This window comes from Orycteropus afer, unplaced genomic scaffold (genome assembly GCF_000298275.1).
Source record: "Orycteropus afer afer isolate SDZICR_OR568_19922 unplaced genomic scaffold, OryAfe1.0 scaffold00657, whole genome shotgun sequence".
Classification (NCBI taxonomy): domain Eukaryota; kingdom Metazoa; phylum Chordata; class Mammalia; order Tubulidentata; family Orycteropodidae; genus Orycteropus; species Orycteropus afer.
In genome coordinates, this window is record NW_006922244.1 from 260,175 (window position 1) to 272,416 (window position 12,242).

The window sequence follows — 12,242 nt, forward strand, 5'->3', positions numbered from 1 at the left end:
GCCCGTGCTTACCTTGCTCCTGGAGACCCGGTCCCTCTCAGGAGGGTAACAAGGGAAAGTGTTCAGTGCAGATCAGTGAGTAAGCACCAGCCCGCCTGTGCTTACCTTGCTCCCGGAGAGTCTTTAATTTAAAGACTGCCTTTAATTTATGATGCTGGTGAAGAATACTGAAAATACAATGAACTGGCAGAAAGTAGAACAAATTTGTCCTGGAGGAAATACATACAGAATGCTCTCTGAAAGGAAGAACAGCCAGACTTTGTCTTATCTACTTTGGTCATGTAGTCAGAAGGAACCATTCCCTGGAGAAGGATATAATTCGTATTGTGGTAGTTAAGGTTATATGTCCACTTGGCTGGGCCTGCCTGGTTTTGAATGGATGGGCAGCTGGATGTAGTGATTTCCCCCTTGATGAGACTGGTAGTCAGTCCCATGGTGGAATCTACTGTGAGCAGCTAAGTAGCTGTCTTGGAGCTATAGTCTGCTTCTGGTATATAAGAAGCTTTGAGAAAGGTTTCTGAGTTTTTTGGTATATCTGGATCCTGCATTTGGCCAAGTCTTCATCTCAGTGACTTGCCACGTTATTTGCTGCTCTTGAGACTTTTTCTGGACTTAAACTAGTGGCCTGCCATGTTGCCTGATATCTTGAGACTGTGCCATTTTACTTATCAACCTTGGGTTTGTCAGCCTGGGCAGCCAGCAGTTGTCTGACTTAAGAGACATCTCCAGCTCCAGTAGGCTGGAAGCAAAAGACAGAGCTGAAGTCAAGGTTCGAAGGGCCTTCACCCAGCCCCTAGAGGTGGAACTTTAAACTTGGATTTAGCCTCTTAAACTGTAAGAGTATAAATCCCTGTTTGTTAAAGTCATCAACTTGTGGTATTTCTGTTATAACAACACTGGAGAACCAAAATACCTGGTAAAGTAGAAGGTCCACAAAAAAGGGAAGACACTCAATGAGATGGACTGACACAGTGGCAGCAACAATGCACTAAAGCACAACAGGAATGTGAGGATGACACAGGACCGGGCAGTGTTTCATTCTGTTGCAAGTAAGGTGGCTATGCCAACTCAATGGCACCTAATAACAACAACAACCTTTTAAATAGAAGCAATGATTGTAGGTAAAGTTGTCTGGTGATAAGAGAAAGCTAAGGAAATTTTGAGAAGTGGGTTTGAGGACAAACACTGATTTATTCATCTTTGTATTCTCAGCACCTAAGCCTGTCTTTCCTCAGAAGGAAGGTTGGACAATCCTACTTCCGTAGTGATACTGCCTCAGAAACCCAAGGAGGGGTCGCTATGAGTCGGAGCCGACTCGATGGCACATAACAACAACAACAACAACAAGCCTGTCTTTGGCATAGAGGGATCACTTGATAAACTTCTATTTTATGACTGACAAAATGAATAAGCAAGTTAGTAACTAAAGAATGTCTCAAAGGAGACTCAGAAGGAATAGTTAAAATGATATCAGATAACTGGGAGAAAGGGATTTCTTAAAAGAAAAGGGAACCAAGTTTTAAGAATGAGGGTACAGTCAACATTTCTGAATAAAAGACATAAAACTGTGACAACTAGTGCACTGGATAGTTGAAGTAGAATGCAAAAAGATTTCAAGAGCATAGAAATGATAGTTAAACTTCAGTAAGTAAGTGTGGGGATCATAACAAGTTGTGGATAACATTGAAAAGAATGGGAATTTCAGAACACTTAATTATACTCATGAGGAACCTGTACATAGACCAGGAGACTGTCATTCAAACAGAATAAGGGAATATTGCATGATTCAAAATCAAGAAGGGAGTGTGTCAGGGCTGTATCCTTTAACCATACTTATTCAATCTGTATGCTGAGCAAATAATCAAGAAGCTGGACTATATGAAGAAAGACATGGCATCAGGATTTGAGGAAGGCTCTTTAACCACCTGAGATACGCAGATGACACAACTTTGTTTTCTGAAAGTGAGGATGACTCGAAGAGCTTACTGATGAAGATTGAAGACAACAGTGTGCAGTATGGATTACACCTCAATCTAAAGAAAAATATAAATCCTCACAATTGGACCAATAAGCAGCATCATGATGAATGGAGAAAAGATTGAAGTTGTCAAAGTTGTCAAAGACTTCATATTGCTTGATTCTACAATCAACATTAATGGAAGCAGCACTCAAAAAATCAGATGATATATTGCATTGGGCAAATCTGCTGCAAAAGACCTCTTTCAAGTGCTGAAGAGCAAAGATGTTTCCTTGAAGACTAGGATGTGCCTAACCCAAGCCATGGTATTTTCAATTGCCTCATATGCATGTGAGAGCTGGACAATGAATAAGGAAGACTGAAAACAAGTTGATGCTTTTTGAGTTGTGGTGCCGGTGAAGAATGCTGAAATACTGTGAGCTACTAAAAGAACTAACAAATTTGTCCTGGAAGAATTTGCTGCAGGAACATTCCTTGAAAGCAAGAATGGCCAGACTTTGTCTCATCTACTTTGGTCATGTTGTCAGAAGGTACCATTTGCTGGAGAAGGATGTCATGCTTGGTAAAGTGAAGGGTCAAAGAAGGATAGGAAGACCCTCAACTAGATGGATTGGCATGGTGGCTGCACGTATAGATGGGTTCAGGTATATTAGGGATTGTAAGGCTCGCACTGGACAAGGCAGTGTTTCGTTCTGTTGTACATAAGGTCGTTATGAGTTGGAGATGACTCAATGACACATAACAATAACAACAACAAAGTGATATTCACTAGGGATAAATGTAAACTAGGTCCAGAAAACCAAATGCCTAAATCCTAGAAGTAGATGGTCTGATTTAATTTCATTTCTGAAGTTTAATAATACAGTTAAAGTTCAGTATAAAATCATACTGGAGCCTGAATGCCAACATATGCAATTAGGAAATGTTATTAAAGATATCCAATACAGAAAAATGGGGATAGTAATAACTTTGTATATGTCACAGATATAGTTTGGGACAATAAATTTCCAGGGACAAAACTAAAGCATGCATTGAGAAAGACAAGCAGAATAAGGAAAAACTGAAAGTCACATCATTCACTTAGGGACTGGTTGAGAAAAGACATAAGAAGGACACACCATATTTCTCTTCATGCTTAAGAAAGAATATTCTTATTCTGTGTTTTTTAACTTAGATCAAAGGGAAGAACTATACAAGTTATAGACTGTTGTTACGTCCCATCTAGTCGGACCTGACTCCTAGCGACCCCTCCTTGGGTTTCCGAGGCAGTATCACTACGGAAGTAAATTGCCCCATCTTCCTTCCGAGGAGTGGCTGGTGGGTTTGAACCGCCAGTCTTCTGGTTAGCAGTCAAGTGCCTTAGCCACTATGCTACCAGAGCTCTCTTAGTTATAGACTAAGAGAATCCAAATCTCAATGCAGAAGAAAGAATTTTCAACAATAAGACCTGGGTTTTTCTAATTTGTGTACCATCCTGGAGAAGGATCCATGCTCATCTTCTCTGTATCATGCCAATTTTAGTATATGAGGTGCCAATGTGAGCACATACTTATTTTCAATGGAATTAGCTTATTTTGGGAAAAACAACATACAGCCTCTTTCATTTATTGATTGAACTAATATTTTTGGTTATCTACATATGTTCCCAATGTATTATGTTTCATGTAAGGGACAAAACTGGTGGTGCATGACTCATGTCCTGTTGGAACTTACATATGAGAATTTATTTATCAAGTGTGACAGACTTGTCCTATACCCCATGGACAAAAGTCTCTGTTCTCTTGCTGCTTATATTCAAGTGGAGAAGCAAATAAATATATAAATACATATAAAGTTGCAGACTAGATGGCCATTTGTGCTACGTAGGATGAGGCTTCCTAAAAGAGAGAAAATAATCAGGGTGGCTGTGAGTTGGAAACAACTCAGTGTCAGTGAGTTGGTTTTGTAGGTTTAATGTAGCTTGATGAGGTCAGGGAAAGTCTCTGTAAGAAAGTGTTGTTTATGTCAAGATCTGCAGGATGGGAAGATTGCTGGGAAAATATGGAAGGAACAGCATGTGCAAGGGAGTATTTCAATGAGAGAAGGCCAGTGTTCTAGTTACCTAGTACTACTCTGACAAGAATATACCATCAATGGGATGACTTGAACAAATAGGACTTTATTCTCTTACAGTTTGGAGTCTTTAAGTCTGAGTTCAAAGTGCCAGGCTCTAGGGGCTATGTGAAAGCCCCTCAACCTTGGGCTTCAGCTCTGCCTCTTGCTCCTGGCTCACTGAAGCTAGAGGCATCTCTTCACTCAGGCAGCTACTGGCCGCTGAGGGTAACAAGCCCAAGGTCAACAAATAAAATGGCACAGTCCCGATGTCACCAAAGCACATGGCAGGCCATTAATTTAAGTCCATTTAAAGTCCCAAGTCAGTAGAACATGGCAGGTTACTGAACAATGACATGGCTACATGCAGGGTTCAAACGTGCCATAAACTAGAGATCATTCCCCAAAGGCTTCACCTTATATACAGGAAGCAGACCACGTACCCAAAGGCAGCTACTCAGCTGCTCACAGTAGATTCTACCATGGTGTTGATTACCAGTCTCATCATGGGGAATACTACATCCAGCTGCCCAGCCACTCAACCAGGCCCAGCCAAGTTGACACACAAATATAACCACCACAGCCAAAGTCACTGAAGCAGGTAAACACAGAAAACAGTGGCAGAAGGTGAGTTTGGTGAGGTGACTAATGATCAGCACAAGCTTGTTTTGTGGGTCTTTTTAAGAGTTTGTTCCATTCTTTAGTGCAAGCAGAATACATTTTAATAGGACAGTGAAATGATAAAATGAAATATATTAAATAAAAAGAGTCCTCTGTGTTCTGTGTGAATGCATCGTTGTTTTTGTTGTTGTTGTTAGGTGCCATTGAGTCAATCCCAACTCATACTGACCCCATGTACAACAGAACAAAACACTGCCTGATCCCGCGCCATTCTCACAATCCTTGCTATGGTTGAGTCCATTGATGCAGCCACTGTGTCAATTACTGGCATTGAGGGTCTTCCTCTTTTTCACTGACCCTCTACTGTACCAGGGATGATATCCTTCTTCAGAAACTGGTCCTTTCTTACCACATGACCAAAATAGGTGAGACGAAATCTGGTCATTCTCACTTTTAAGGGCCATTCTGACTGTACCTCCTCTGAGGCTGATTAGTTTGTTCTTCTGGCAGTCCATGGTATTTTTCAGTATTCTTCACCAACACCACAGTTCAAATACATCAGTTCTTCTTCAGTCTTCCTTATCATTGTCCAATTTTCACATGCCTATGAGGCTATTGAAAATACTGTGGCTTGAGTCAAGCCAACCTTAGTCTTCAAAGTGACATCACTGCTCTTTAACACATAAAAGAATTCTTGTGTGGCAGGTTTGCCCAGTGCAATACATAGTTTGATTTCTTGACTGCTGCTTGCATGGGTGTTGATTATAGATTCAAGTAAAGTGAAACCCTTAACAACTTCAATCTTTTCTCCATGATGTTTATTGGTCAAGTTGTGAGGATTTTTGGCATAAAAGAGTGTGAGCCTTTAGTGCTGCTTTCCTTTGTTGAAACATCTTGGGTCTTCCATCAATTTCTGAAGCTTTGTTTTTCACCAATCATTTTCAATTCAGCTTGGAGTTCTTTTTTCAATGCCATTGGCTTTTGATCGTATGCTACCTCCTGAACATTGATCAATTCTTTTCAGTACAATGACTACTTGTGTTCCTTCCCTTCCATCTCCTTTTGATGTTTCCTGCTTCTTTCAATATTTTTCCCAGGGAATCCTTCAATATTGCAAATCGAGGCTTGAATTTTTTAATTCTTTCAGCTTGAGAAATGCTGAGTGTATTCGTGCCTTTTTGTTTTCTAATGCCGGGTGTTTGCATATTTGATTTTAATACTTTAATTAGTTTTCTTGAGCCATCCTTTGAAATCTCTTCAGTTCTTTCATTTAATCGTTTATTCCATTCAATTTAGATACTCTCCACTGAGGAGAAAGTTTCAGAGTCTCTTCTGACATTCATTTTGGTCCTTTCTTTATTTCCTTCCTTTTTAATGACATTTTGCTTTCCTCATGTATAATGTCCTTGATGTCATCCCACAACTCTTCTACCCTTTGGTGATTGGTATTCAATGTGTCAAATCTATTTTTTTTTTTTAATTTATATTGTGATTTGGGTGAAAGTTTACAGAGGAAATTCATTTTTTATACAACAGTTCATACATCTTTTGTCTCATGACATTGACTGCAATTCCTCACAATGTAACAGCTTTCTTCCCACTTCTTCCCAGTAGTTACCTTTTCCCTGTGTCCTTCTATCCCATGCACTTCCACCCCTGAGCTATCTCCCTGTGCAAACACTGCCCTTCTGTTCTCCCACAATTCATCACTCCAAGGACTGTGTCTATCTGATGTAAATGTTCACCCCATAAGTCGGTCTATTTTTTGGCTAGAAGATTCAGGAGTGAGTTTAGTTCCAGAATTGAAGCATAACTAGAGGCCATAGTCTCAAGAGTCTCAGCAGGCTCTATCAGACCAGCAAACCTGGTCTTTTTTCTTTTTTTTTTCTTTTTTTTATGATTTTGAGTTTAGTCCACATTGTTCTCCCATTCTCTCTAGGATCTACTGCAGCAATCCCTTTTGAGTTGACAATGGTAGCTGGGCAGCATTTACTTCTGGTCCCATGGTCATATATGCTAAGGATCACATAGTCCATTAGTCCCTTGGACTAATAGTTTCCCTATGTCTTTGGTTTTCTTCATTCTTCTTTTTTCTGGATGAGGAGAGACCCATTGTTGTATCTAGGTGACCACTTGTAAGCTTTTAATATCCCAGTTGCTACTCACCAAAATAGGATGTGGAACAATGTTTTGGTGTAGTATGTTATGCCAATTGAGCTTGATGTCCCCTGCAAACATGGAACTGAGCCCACAGGTCCAACTACTCACTCCTGTCAAATCTATTCTTGAGATGGTCACTAAATTTAGGTGGAGTATAATCAAGGAATATTTTGGCTTGCGTGGACTTATATTAATTTTCTTCAGCTTCAACATGAACTTGTCTTTGAGCAACTGATGATCTGTTCCTCAGTCAGCCCCTGGCCTTGTTCTGAGTGATGATAGTGTATATGGATCTCATACAGAAGAATTTCCTAGAAGTCAGATATTTTTTTATAAAGTAATTATAAAGAAGAATACTAAATCAGTCAAAGGAAGATAAGATGAACATTCTTAAGCATCAAATTATGTTTTTGCAACTACTTTTGAATGCAAAAAACTCACTGCTTTCGAGTGGACTCGACTCATAGCAACCCCTCCTTGGGTTTCTGAGGCTGTATCTCTAGGGATGTAGATTGCCCAATTTTCCTTCCAAGGAGTGGCTGGTGGGTTTGAACCACCAGACTTCTGGTTAGCAGTCAAATGCCTTAGGTACTACGCCACCAGAGCTAATAAGCAAGAGAGAAGAATTAACAATTGAATAGGTGATGCTAGGCCTCATTTTTCTCCTCCAAGCTCAAAAATAGGTCATTTTTCTTTATGTAGTGTCTTATTCCACTTAATCTAACAATTCAGTTGGATTCCTATTGCATTATTTTAATCCATGATCTTAAATTTGGCCCTTGCAAGAGGGTCCTACTTTGATCTCTCTTCCATTTTGTTTTCCTGCATACTACTCTCTAATTAAATTTTCTAATATTCTTCTTTTAATCTTCTCAAGCTGGCAAATAGAATTTGAGAGGGTCCAACTAATTATGTAAATATATTTTCTCCCAGTCATTTTTCCATAAATACACCCAGTGTGTGTTTGTTCTTCTGTGTTTTCTCCTGTTGTGTTTTCCTCCAAGAACCTTCTAAAAAGCCATCTGCCATGAACTCAAACTCCAACCTTTCAGTTAGCAGTGAGCAGCCAAGTGAGTTAAGCTCCTGGAATGCTTTACTTCTCCCCGGATTTGTCTTTCAAGGCTAAGATTGAGCTCCTCCTGGGGACACTCCTAGGACACAGGATCCTTACGGAGTACACATCACTTATCACTTACTGCCTTGGACTGTTGTGCTCTCTCTGCCTTTATATGTGTAGATGTCTGCATCTGCATTCTTCTCTAAAGCAGGGTAAGATATGATCCGGCTGCTGCTCCAGAATCCCAGTTGTTCAGTACTCAGAATTTCTCCAGAGAAATGCCTGACCTGAGGTCAGCAGGACCTTCAGGTCATCAAAGTCTGTGCTTAACATGCTTTCCAGAGAGAAAGTCTAAATTGAAAGCTTAATTTTGGAAGTAGAAATGAAAAAAGACAGCTTTTTACCAAGTATCTTAGCAAATGTAGTATGCACTTAAATATATTTTTATCTCAGTATCTCTCTTTTTTTCAAAAAATCATTTCCCCTCTTTTTTGTTCTGAATCAAGTTTCTTAGATTCCTTCAGAATTTGTTTTCTCTTTCTGCTTTCTCATCACTCCTATATCACATCTCTTTAGTCATCTTTTCTTCCAAAGTACTTTATTTCATTGTCTAATCTTTTCTCTCCTTTAAGTTATAACATTTGATTTCCTTTTTATTTATTTATTTTTAAACTGCACTGGCTTTTATTCCTATTCTCTTACTGGATCAAGAGAGGTCCCCTCTCCTCCTGCTCTTTGCTCTTTTCTTTTCCTCTGTACATTTAATTGCTAAAGGCATTGGTGTTTCTATACAGAATGCATCTTACATTCAAGTTAGCACAAGGATATAACCTCTTTTAATTCCTTATATTTCCTGGACAGTCATAGTGTGACTTTGTGTTTGTACTTAATATTGTCTGAGCTTATGTGGAAATTGAAAGTAAAGTCTCATAATTAACTGCCTGAGAGCAGTGGCTTAGAATCATTTACATCTTAGATTTTTCTGATAATACAACTTTTCCTGCCTTTTTTTTTTTTTTTTGGCTTCTTCTTTGGTTACCTAGTGCTGCTCTGACCACTCTGACAGAAATATCACAAATGGAATGGCTTGAACAAACAGGAGTTTTTTCTCTTACAGTTTGGAGGCTAGAAGTCCAAGTTCAAAGTGCCAGGCTCTAGGGGCTGGGTGAAAGCCCCTCAACCTTGGGCTTCAGCTCTGCCTCCTGCTCCTAGCCCACTGAAGCTGGAGGCTTTTCTTCACTTGGGCAGCTGCTGACTGCTAAGGCTGACAAATCCAAGGTTGACAAGTAAAAAGGCATAGTCCCAATATTATCAAACCACATGGCAAGTGATTGATTCAAGTCCATTGAAAATCTCAAGATCGGCAGAGCATGGCAGGCTGCTGAACTATGACTTGGCTACATGCAGGATTCAAGTGTGCCATAAACTTGAGACCACTCCCAAAGCTGTTTCATATATTCTGGAGGCAGCCCACATCCCTAAAGCAGCTACTCAGCTGCTTGTGGTAGACCCCACCATGGAGTTGATTGCCAGTCTCATCATGGGGAATAACTACTACCAGCTGCCCAGCCTCTCAACTAGGCCCAGCCAAGTTGACACACAACCTTAACTACCACCCTTCACTATCCTACATTTATAGAGCTCTGCTGGCATAGTGGTTAAAGAGCTCAGCTGTTAACCAACAGATTACTGGTTTTTAACCCATGGTCTCCTTTCACTAAGATTTACAGCCTTCGAAACCTTCTGGAGTAGTTCTACTTTGTTCTATTGAGTCACAATGAGTTGGAATTGCCTCTGGAGCTGTGGGAAGGTAGTGATGGTGGTAACCTATGTTTTATTCTCCTGTATAATTTAGTCTCATCTAAGGAAAAATGTTACAACAGCTTATCCACATGATACACAGTAAATAGTATTGTCAGATGCAGAAAAATGATGGGTGCTTTGGCATTTTTAAAATAAATGGATGCCTTTCCTAGTCGTGTAATCACATCAACTCTTCCTCCACTGAAGTAGTGGTTTCCTTCCTTTTGATTAAAACCAGTTCTTGTTTTAACAGACCTTGTCCTAATCTCATGGACACTATTTACTCAGCATTATAGTAGGGAGAGATCAACTCAGAACAGTGCCCAAATGTGAACTCTATTTGTCCCAGGAGAAGAGTGGAGAAATTAGGTGTGTAAAATGTAGGTGAATATATTTCGTTTCAGTACTTAGTTGACTTGGCTGGCATAGCCACTCAATCCTGGCAGCTATTTACACTGGCCTGGGACCAGAAAAGTCAAGCTCCTTCTACTTCAAAGGATTATCAAACTGCACACAAAAAAATATAATGTGAAGAATATTACTTGTTTTCTAAGTCATGGCTTTAATTGAGCTTCCTTTTCTTTTCTTCCCTCTTTCCTTTCTTTCACTCTCTCTCTTTTATTATTAACGTTATATGCCAGTCGTACTCAGTGCTCACTCTTATACTTTGACTGTATATTGGTGCAGCTTGAAAAAACTTTCATTTCCTTTAGATGAGTAACCTGGACCATCATTTGAAACTTAAGAGACTTGAAGATACCCGTACATTTTGAAATACCATTACTGTTTTACCTTACTGCATTTTCAGCAATTGAGTAAAATGATAAAATAATAAAACATAAGAGCTTATATTTATTAAGTATTAATGTACAAGGTGTTATTCCAGTCACTTTGTAAAAATGTTTATTTATATTTATTTTAATTAATTTTCATAATAATTGTATGAAGTAGGTACTATTATTACAAAAACTATTTCAGATGAGAAAACTGAGTGTTTTGGTTACCTAGCGCCGTTCTAACAGAAATTCCACAAATGGGATGGCTTTAACAAACAGGAGTTTATTCTCTTACAGTTTTGGAAGTTAGAAATCCAATTCCAGGTGCCAGGTTCTGGGGCTGGGTGAAAGTCCCTTGACCTTCGGGCTTCAACTTTGCCTCCTGCTCTTGGCCCACTGAAGCTAGAGGCATCTCTTAAATCAGGCAGCTGCTGGGTAGAGCTGACAAACCCAAGTTCAACAAGGGAAAAGGCACAGTCCTGATATTACCAGACCACATGCCAGGCCATTGATTTAAGGCCATTAAAAGTCCCAAGATTGGCAGAGCGTGGCAGGCTGCTGAATGAAGACTTAGCTACACAGAGGGTTCAAGAGTGCCAAAAATTTGGAGACCTTTCTCAAAGTTGCTTCTTATGTACTGGAAGCAGACTGTATCCCTAAAGCAGCTACTCAACTGCTCCAGTAGATTCCACCAGGGAGTTAATTACCAATCTCACCATGGGAAATAACTACATCCAGCTGCCCAGCCACTCAACCAGGCCCAGCCAAGTTGATATATGACCTTTACAATACTGAGGTGCAGAGCTTTTAAACAATTTATCCAAGTTACCTAGACTCATCCTGGGAATCATGGTTAACATTAGACTCTTTTCTCATTATTTTAATTACTACTATGTCATAATAAAATGAAAATGATAGAAAAGATAAGATGATTTGTATTTGGTTACAATGATTACGTGGTGAGGGAGAGAATAGAATTGATCTTCCAAATTTACTTAGTATGATTTCTGGAGTCTCAAAACTGCTTGGTGAGGTCAGGAAGCAGGATGCCTGTTGGATGCCATCTTAGTTATCTAGTGATGTTATAATGGAAATACCAACAGTGGGTGGTTTTAACAAACAGAAATTTGTTCCCTCACAGTTTAGTAGGCGAGAAGTCTAAATTCAGTGTGCAGCATATTTCTCCTGTGGAGCAACTGGTGGTTTGAACAGCCAAACTTTGGGTTAGCACCTAAATGCTTTAAGTATGGCATCACCAGAGCTTCTTGTAATCCTAAAATTTTTCTCATGTCAAGTCATCTTCCTACACCCATCCCAGGAATGGAATGCTCCAAATTATGCTCAGTCTCTGAGAAGGCTCTGTGTTAAAATGTCTCTTTGACGGTGTGTGTGTGTGTGTGTGTGTGTGTGTGTGTGGTGTTCAGGTGCAATGAGTGAGCATTCCTGGAGTGATTCCTGTACTCTTCACATTCATGATACTACTCAGTCTTCACAGCAACTCTACGTTACAATTGAGGCAAAGAGAGATTAAATAATTGGCCTCAGCCACACGGCCTGTGAGGGGAAGGGGTTCCAACAGCTCCACTCATGAGCCCAGGTTTTAAGCACAACTAATCTGCTCCTTTAAAAGAGATCTGGTGGCATAGTGGGTAAGGTATTTAGTTGCTAGCCAGAAGGTCAGAGTTCAAACCTACCAGCTGCTCTGCAGGAGGAAGATGAGGCAACCTACTTCTGTTAAGATTTACAGCCCTGGAAA

At 39.8% G+C, this 12,242-nt stretch overlaps 1 non-coding gene across 1 annotated transcript; it reads right to left on the reverse strand.

Moving 5' to 3' along the window:
- Positions 1–3,416: 3,416 nt before the first annotated feature.
- On the reverse strand, positions 3,417–3,523 carry LOC122151694. Its single transcript, XR_006164257.1, has one exon. It is a non-coding gene; the product is annotated as a U6 spliceosomal RNA (small nuclear RNA).
- Between the last annotated feature and the right edge of the window lie 8,719 nt (positions 3,524–12,242).